This window comes from Nycticebus coucang, chromosome 1, assembly GCF_027406575.1.
Source record: "Nycticebus coucang isolate mNycCou1 chromosome 1, mNycCou1.pri, whole genome shotgun sequence".
Taxonomy (NCBI): domain Eukaryota; kingdom Metazoa; phylum Chordata; class Mammalia; order Primates; family Lorisidae; genus Nycticebus; species Nycticebus coucang.
In genome coordinates this window covers 7,036,802-7,045,835 of record NC_069780.1, presented here as the reverse complement: position 1 = coordinate 7,045,835, position 9,034 = coordinate 7,036,802, and the positions used below count along the sequence as shown (strand labels likewise).

General features: G+C 47.8%; 1 long non-coding RNA gene across 1 annotated transcript; it reads right to left on the bottom strand.

Annotated features, from left to right (window-relative positions):
- Positions 1-204: 204 nt before the first annotated feature.
- LOC128584128 (uncharacterized) lies at positions 205-1,664 on the bottom strand. Its single transcript, XR_008379641.1, has 3 exons — positions 1,471-1,664; positions 845-973; positions 205-355 (listed from the first exon to the last, which is right to left on the bottom strand). It is a non-coding gene; the product is annotated as an uncharacterized LOC128584128 (long non-coding RNA).
- Positions 1,665-9,034: the final 7,370 nt, after the last annotated feature.

The window sequence follows — 9,034 nt, the reverse complement described above, 5'->3', positions numbered from 1 at the left end:
GTAGCTTACAGTCTCCATGTTACATGTATTCTTTCGTGTTATTAAGAGAAAATGGCTACATAAGGGTTCCCAAACTTCTATTCCCTTGCAATGTTTTAGTATAGAGGCTAGAAAAGCTAAATATTCTATTTTCATACTCCTTTGCAACTATGTGATACAGACCAATGAGATATGAATGAAAGTCTGCTGGGATGTTGCTGGAAAATTATTTGCTTTATTTTCTAATAAAGGATGCTGGGGTCATGGCGGCTCACACTTGTAATCCTAGCACTCTAGCAGTCTGGCAGGTCAAGACAGGTGGATCACTTGAGCTCAGGAGTTCGAGACCAGCCTGAGCAACAGAGAGACCTTATCTCTACAAAAAACAAAAAAAAAAATTAAGAAAGAAAGAAAGATTAGCCCAGCATTGTGGCAGGCACCTATAGTTTCAGCTACTCAAGAGGCTGAGGCAGGAAGACTGCTTGAGCCCTTGAGTTTGAGGTTGCTGTGAGCTAGGCTGATGCCACAGCACTCTAGCTTAGGCAACAAGTAAGATTCTGTCTCTAAATACATACTCACATACATACACACACAGACACGCTGGAAGAGGCTTTCCCTCTATCTGCATAAACTGGACTGACCCCATCAGAAGATCCAAGGAGACAATTGATTTCCCTTCTCCTTCTCTTTATCTCAAGTCAGTCTATTTCCCCCCATTCATTCATCCTCCCTCGCAGCCCTATCTATACTCCTCAACTCGCCCCCAACCAAGTAGTGTGCATAAAAATATCCAAACTCCACTGGAAAATAGGCTTATCACTCTGATTTCTGCTCGTGCATGCAGTACATAAATCCTCTTACTAACCTGCCTTAATTTTGAATGGATCTTTCAGTGAACTCTTTGGGGAAAAGGCAAGTTTCCCCTCACCCCCGCAGTCACATTCACTGACATTCCAACAGCTGAAGCCAAGCTCAGAGTCAATACCGCAGCATACTACAAAAGAGTGTGGACAACAGGAAACATGATCATTGGAGCTATTAATATAACAACCTACTACTCTCTTCTTCAAGATTTCCATTTATCTGCTGAAAACTTGTAGTACAGTCATTTTATTAGAATAAGACACTTGACGGTCATCTACCAAAAATTATTGTAATAAACACACAAATCTATGACGTCTAAAATGTGAATGGCACCCTCATAGTTATGGCATTGTGGTGCAGTGTACAGCCTGTGCAACCATACCACTAACCCTAGTAAGACTTATCAGTCCACTTTGATTATGTGTTAGGAATTATGTTCAAGTTTATGTCTTTAGTGTTCACATTTTATTATTATGTCTGACATTTTATAAGTACATGTGTTCTGTCACAGTCCAAGTTCTGTTTATCTACCACAGTGCTGCTTTAAAACAATATATTTAATGCAAAAAAAATCATAATTTAGGCTCAGTGCCTATGGCTCAAGCAGCTAAGGTGCCAGCCACATACACCTGAGCTGGCGGGTTCAAATCCAGCCTGGGCCCTCCAAACAATGACAGCTGTAACCAAAAAACAGCTGCGTTGTGGCAGGCGCCTGTAGTCCCAGCTACTTGGGAGGCTGAGGCAGGAGAATTCCTTGAGCCCAGGAGTTGGAGGTTGCTGTGAGCTGTGATGCTACGGCACTCTACCCAGGCTGACAGCTTGAGGCTCTGTCTCAAAAAAAAAAAAAAGAAAAAATCATAATTTAATAAGCTGCTTCTGTTTCAGATTGTACTAAACAAACCTCAAACACACAGACACATACAACCACAAAATAAAACAACATTTTTTAAAAAAAAACAGGAAATAGGAAGGGATACAAGGGTGTTTTTTCAATTTATAAAGGGAAATTCAGGACATTTTATTCCTCATGCTAGTATTGAGTACACATAGATTCAAACATACCTTATTTATTTTTTTTTATTACAGAAAATTCAAACATATACATTAGTAGAGAGAAGACCACAAAGGTCCATTTAGTACCTACCACCCAGTTCTGACCACGGGCAGTGTTCTGCTGTTCTTTCAAATGATGCTAATTCCAAAACACTTTTATTAATTCAAAACTGAGAACTAAAAATCAGTTAAGTTTAAAACACCCTTGTGTGTGGTGTTGAAAAACCAGCCATGGGTTCAAAAGAACAATGATCCTGGCCTAGTCACCAGTGAACGCCTGAGGCAGAAACCTGTATTTTTCAGCTCTGAGCCCCAGCTGAGATGTCAGACCGCCCAGGCAGTGGAGGGGCCCGCAGCAGGAGAAATCAAATATTGTGTCCTGCTGCTCATGCTGATTTGAGAGCAAGATAAGAGAGCAAAATAATGGGTATCAGAGGTTTTGACTGGGGCCCCAGTTCACTAGAAGCCTCCATATTTAGACTTTACACAGTATCTTTAGTAAATATCCTAGTCATAGTGTTGTGTGTGTGTTAAAGAATAATCTGCTTAAGCATCTAAAATATTCTGCAATTTTTTTTTTTTTTGTGGGTTTTTTTTTTTTTGGCCAGGGGTGGGTTTGAACCCGCCACCTCCGGCATATGGGACCAGCGCCCTACTCCTTGAGCCACAGGCGCCGCCCAATATTCTGCAATTTGGCTTGTCGCCCGTAGCATAGTGAATATGGCGCCGGCCACATTCCCTGAAGGTGGCGGGTTCAAACACCACCCAGGCCAGTTAAACAACTGCAACAAAAAAACACCTGGGCATTGTAGTGGACGCCTGTAGTCCCAGCTACTTGGGAGGCTGAGGCAAGAGAATTGCTTAAGCCCAAGAGTTTGAGGTTGCTGTGAGCTGTGATGCCACAGCACTCTACTGAGGGTGACACCGTGAGACTGCCTCAAAAAAATAAAAATAAATAAATAAAAATATTCTGTAATTTGTGTGACCTTTTTGGCATTTATCAATTATTTTACTTATTATTTTGAAACTCTGTCATCCTGGGTTGAGTGCTATGGCATCACAGCTAACACCAACCTCAAACTCCTAGGGTTCAAGCAATCCTCTTGTCTCAGCTTCCTGGGTAGCTGGAACTACAGGTGCCGGCTACAGTACCGGCTAGTTTTTCTATTTTTTTTTTTGAAACAGTCTCACTGTGTCACCCTCAATAGAGTACCAGCGCATCACAGCTCATAACTCAAACTCTTGGGCATAAGCGATTCTCTTGGCTCAGCCTCTCTAGTAGCTCAGACTACAGGTATCTGCTATGATGCCCGGCTATTTTTTTGTTGCAGTTGTCATCGTTGTTCAGCAGGCCCTGGCCGGGTTCAAACCCACCAGCTCCAAGCTCCAGTGTATGTGGTTGCCCTAGCTGTTGAGCTAAAGGCACAGAGCCTACTTTTTCTATTTTTAGAAGAGATGGGGTGTCATTCTTGCTCAGGCTGGTCTCTAACTCTGAGCTGAAGTGATCCTCCTGCCTCAGCCTCTCACAGTGCTAGGATTATAGGCATTAGCCACCTTGGGGGCCTTTCAATTTTTTTTAAAAAAGAATATTCTGGGGGCCTTAGCAAAAAGGAAGTGACCTGAGATGTCTTTGACCTCTGAAAGGTTTGGTGCAAAACCAAGTTGCTTTTTTTCAGTTTTGTTCCAGGTTTTCTTCCCTACTGGCTCCTGTCTGAAGCTGATAGAAATGGCGTCGAGGATAGAACTAGGTTCAAAAGCGGCAAAAATGGAAAAAAGACCAAGAAGTCATTGTGCAAGATGGTTGGACAGACAGGAAAGGCAACAAGGGAGAAAGAAGGAAAAACAAGAGAAAAGGGTGGGAACCTGAGAACGGACTACACCGAAGGGGAGAGACATCCTCTTGAGGGCTACAAAAGGAAATCTGGACTTAGATTTTACTTAGTCCAGATGCTTTCACCTTTCTTAGAAAGGAAGGAAGTAGGGCACGAAAAGCCAGGATCTAGATAATTAATTTTTTTTTTTTTAACTAGAAAGCAACTCCCAGGATGCGTTCCTAGAGACTTACTGACACTCATTACAGGACCTACGGACTAGGGAGCCTGAACTGCTGCTGTTTCTTAAAGTAAACCCTAGAAATCCCCACGGTTTCCCATCGGGCGGCACCCCCACTCCTAACCGGCAGCGGGCAGCGGGAACGGAGCGCTCTCAGACTCCAGGAGGCCTCCCCACCCGGGGCTGCTCCTCAGCACACCGGAAACAAAGAGAAGTCAGGGTTTCCAACCAGGCTGGCGCAGACTCCCCAGGGGCAACCAGCCCCTGGGCAAAGCAAGGGGGAGAACTTGCTGACTGTGCCGGAGGAGCACAGCGGGGAGGGCACGGCCGAGCTGGTGGCGTCCAGGAGAAAGGGCGGCCTTTGTGAGAAGTGCAGGCTCAGCTGGATGCTTGCAATGACCTCCCGCTAGTGCTCCAACGGGAGGGGGCAGGAGCATAGCGAGAGCGGCGAGGACTCACCGCGGGTGACTGGCGACTGCGGGGAGGAGGAGGAACTGCGTCTGCGAGAGCGGCCAATCGGAGAAGGCCCCGGGGTGGAGGAGGAGGAACTGCGTCTGCGAGAGCGGCCAATCGGAGAAGGCCCCGGGGTGGCGCGGGGATGAGCTCATCCCGCCAGGGCAGGTTCAACGCCAGGCGACTGTGCAGCCCGCGCTGCAGCTCACGGCTGAGGGCGGAGACTACGCCGTACGCGATCGCGACGGTTTCCTCCGCGTGAGTCATGGCGGAGGGTGCGAAGAGACGCGAGACCGGAGACGGGGGGTAGGGGGCCCTTTTTTTCTTTTCTAGCAGCAAAAGGGGAGAGCATGAGCAATGGTAAGTCAGAAGGGCATTTGTCAGAAATAAAGTGGTTGTGTCACATGTAATTATTAATAACATTTCAAAACGATTTCTGTCTTGCAATGCCTAACTGATTCCGTTTTAAGTTGAGCAGGGCTCATAGTAAGGCATACAAAAACGTCTGCTCCCCCACGCCCCATTTAGGGAGAAAGCAACGTGGCTTTTGCAGTCTAACCAGTTTATGCAACCAGCAGCATCCTTTCTGATGTTGAAGGGTGAGGAAAGCGAAATGAGGAACGGAATTCCAAGATATTAACAAATACCAAACAGTAAAAACTCTACTTGTTAGGGATGAATGATGTTCTTTGCCAACTGTAAAGCATTTTGATTCCAACTCAGGGAGGAGGGAAGAAAGGAAAGAAGAAGGCAGAAAGGGAGGAAGAAAGGCCTTCAGGGTGCATTTTGCAATGCGTCCCTGCTTCCCACGCCCAGGGCATCTTCCCTCTTTAAATCTCTCATTTTCAATTTTGTGGGGGAACAAAGCGTCTTTCAACATTCCTCGGCTTACAGATGGGTAAGAAAGCATGAAGAAGGGCAAGTATCCAAACAGGGACCCAGTACAAACTTGGTTCTGAAGTTGACTTCCTTTTTAGACATCACTACCTCTGCTATGGGCTTAGTCTTCCTGCCCCCAGCCCCCTTCACGCCCACTCCCATCCCTGTGTGTTTGCAGGGGCAGAGTCCGACTCCGGGGTGGGAGAGGAGTGCAAGGGCCATTTCATCCTGGCCTCGTGTTCATCCAGGTCTTCACCTGCGGCCTTTGGGCCTTCCCTCAGCAGAGCTCATGCGTGTGTGTTACATTACTGTGTGCATTACCTTAATGCAGTGGTTCTCAACCTTCCTAATGCCGCGACCCTTTAACACAGTTCCTCATGTGGTGGTGATCCCCAACCACAAAATTATTATGAAGTAGCAACAAAAATAATTTTATGGTTGGGGGTCACCACCACATGAGGAACTGTATTAAAGGGTTGCTGCGCATTACATTAGTGCGTGAGTTACCTACGTGCACGTGTTACCTGAGTGTGTGCATTATCTTAATGCATGCCTCACCTGAGTGCGTGCATTACATTAGTGCCTGCGCTGGTCGATCACTGATATCAAGGTGGTCTTTTAGAATACACCACAGCTAAAATTTTTGTAGCTGTTCTGGTATGTCTTCCTTTTTAAAGTATTTTCAGAGCCTCAGAAGGAAGTGGCCTAGGCCTCTTTCACCCGAGAGGCCTGGAGGGCGCTGTCACCAAGCCCCTAGGAGCAAAGTGGAGTCTGCCTTTGACACACAGGAGTCCCTGGTGAGCTGGAGGGACGTTCTCAGTGTGAAGGGCTGTCCTCACAGAAAAGCCAAAGGGATGATGACAGAATCTATCTTGTAGGGCAGATTCCCTTGGTCTCTGGAAAGGATGCCTTTTCCTGCTTCACAGCGACCTGTGGGCCGTGTGGGTGCCAGTGGGGTGGCATGGACCCAGCAGAGCGCAGCCTGCCTAGCACCAGAGGCTCTGGTGTCCCACGCTTCTCCCTCCTGACAGGAGAGGTGCATTGCCGCGGAGGCTTGCTGTTAGCCCGCGACCTGATTAAAAACGACTGTTCCCTTTGTGCTAAGCCTCTCTGGCTATGGAACCTTGGAGATGCAGCCAGCACAGGAGAAAAACAGGGCTGGGCCTTCAAGAGCTGCCTACCTTTCATCTTCCAGATCCTGAGAGTAAGGGAGCTGGGAAGGGACAGGGTCAAAGCTGGGGCAGACGTGGCTCCCCCCTTAGGCCGGGGTGGGAGGCTGAGGCCCAGCGAGAGGGGGACGGAAGCATGGCAGACTGCTCAACTCAGACTGCCCCTGGTCTGTCCTCCTGTTGTCAACAAGGACACAGTCACAGGGCCTGGGAGGGCCTCTACTACTGGCAAGAACCCCGGGTGAGGGGCTCATGGTCCCCGGCATGGACCAGCTTTGTGAAGTGAATGACGAACAGGTGGTGGATGCAAATTTGTATTCTGGACACAGTCACAGGAGCCCTCAGTGTGTGTTCACATTGCTGTATTTGAGGAAGGCTGTAAGCCCTGGAGGAGGGCAGGGGCCACCTTACCTGTGCTGTTCAGGGCTCTCTCTCTCCCACCTGGACTGACCCCTGGGCAGTAGAATGAGGGCACCTTTTGCCTAAGAGCTTATAATGTATAGACTTTATATGGATAGGAAGCTGTCTGGTCCTTACAAATTAAAAATTTGTTGTCTAAAAACAAGAAGTCTTCAGTAAAATCTGTAGAAAAGATCAGGGAATACACTTTAAAAAGAAGCAAAATGAAAAGGTGGGGGTTTCACATTCTCAGGGAATACACTTTAAAAAGAAGCAAAATGAAAAGGTACGCATTTCACAAGGAGAATGTGAAATGCATTGCATTGCATTTCACAAGGAGAATGTGAAATGCGTACCTAGTCAGGGTTTCAAACTCGGGTTAAAGCAGTTATTCCTTGATTTGGGTAACATTTCCTCAGTTTTAAATAATGATATCAAAACACATCCAGTGATACATTATCAAACTAAGGCTGACCTTGTACTTGGAGAATTTTGTTTGTTTGTTATAGCCTAAGCTTAATTTCATTTTCTGCCTCTCTACTTGGAAGAGGTATCAGACTATCTTCCTACCTTTTAATAAATCTCCCAAACCATTTCATTCAATGTGGCTTTATATTCTATTTCTTTTTTTTTTTTCTTTTAATCTTCAGGAAGGAAGGTAGTCCTTTAAAATTCTCAACCCAATGCCCACAGGCAAGCCATCCTTGTTAAGCTGTTCCATTTTGTCAACTTCATTGCTATCACTACCAAGCAAAGCCAATTCCTACATTCTGTCTGATTAAAGATGGGGACCAGCTCTCATTCATTCACTGTTAGACTTATTTAAACAATATCACAGACTTCCTTTTTTTTAGCCTGAATGAGGTAAAATTCTTAGATTTTCTTCCAAATTAAGAAGAAAAGCATTTCTTGACCTTCCTCAGAGGTATTCCCTTCTAGTATTTGACTCATTCTCACTTTATCTTTTGCAAATCACTGTAAATTGGAATCATTTTGGACATGAAAAGACAGGCAATTGACAGTTGTAGATGTTGAAACAGAAAAACACAGAGAACACCTGGGACACACCAGAGACACGGAGACACAGAGGTGTGCACAGGCAGAGAGACGAGAGACAGAGAGACACAGGTGTGCACAGGTAGAGAGACGGGAGAGACAGAGATGCAGAGGTGTGCACAGGCAGAGAGACGGGAGAGACAGAGACAGAGGTGTGCATAGGTAGAGAGACGGGAGAGACAGACACAGAGGTGTGCACAGGCAGAGAGACGGGGAGACAGAGACACAGGTGTGCACAGGCAGAGAGACGGGAGAGACAGACACAGAGGTGTGCACAGGTAGAGAGACGGGAGAGACAGAGATGCAGAAGTGTGCACAGGCAGAGAGACGGGGAGACAGAGATGCAGAGGTGTGCACAGGCAGAGAGACGGGGCGACAGAGAAACAGGTGTGTGCACAGGCAGAGAGACAGGAGAGACACAGAGTTGTGGACAGACAGACGGGAGAGACACAGGTGTGCACAGGCAGAGAGACGGGAGAGACAGAGACTCAGAAGTGTGCACAGGCAGAGAGATGGGAGAGACTCAGAGGTGTGCACAGGCAGAGAGACGTGGGGATGCAGAGGTGTGCACAGGCAGACGTGGGGACACAGAGGTGTGCACAGGCAGAGAGACGTAGGGACACAGAGGTGTGCATAGGCAGAGAGACGGGACGCAGAGGTATGCAGAGGCAGAGAGATGGGAGAGACACAGAGGTGTGCACAGGCAGAGAGACGTGGGGACGCAGAGGTGTGCACAGGCAGACGTGGGGACGCAGAGGTGTGCACAGGCAGAGACGTGGGGACGCAGAGGTGTGCACAGGCAGAGAGACGTGGGGATGCAGAGGTGTGCACAGGCAGACGTGGGGACGCAGAGGTGTGCACAGGCAGAGGTGGGGACACAGATGTGTGCACAGGCAGAGAGACGTGGGGACGCAGAGGTGTGCACAGGCAGACGGGACGCAGAGGTGTGCACAGGCAGAGGTGGGGACACAGAGGTGTGCACAGGCAGAGAGACGTGGGGACACAGGTGTGCACAGGCAGACGTGGGGATGCAGAGGTGTGCACAGGCAGAGAGACGTGGGGACACAGAGGTGTGCACAGGCAGACGTGGGGACACAGAGGTGTGCACAGGCAGAGAGACGTGGGGACAC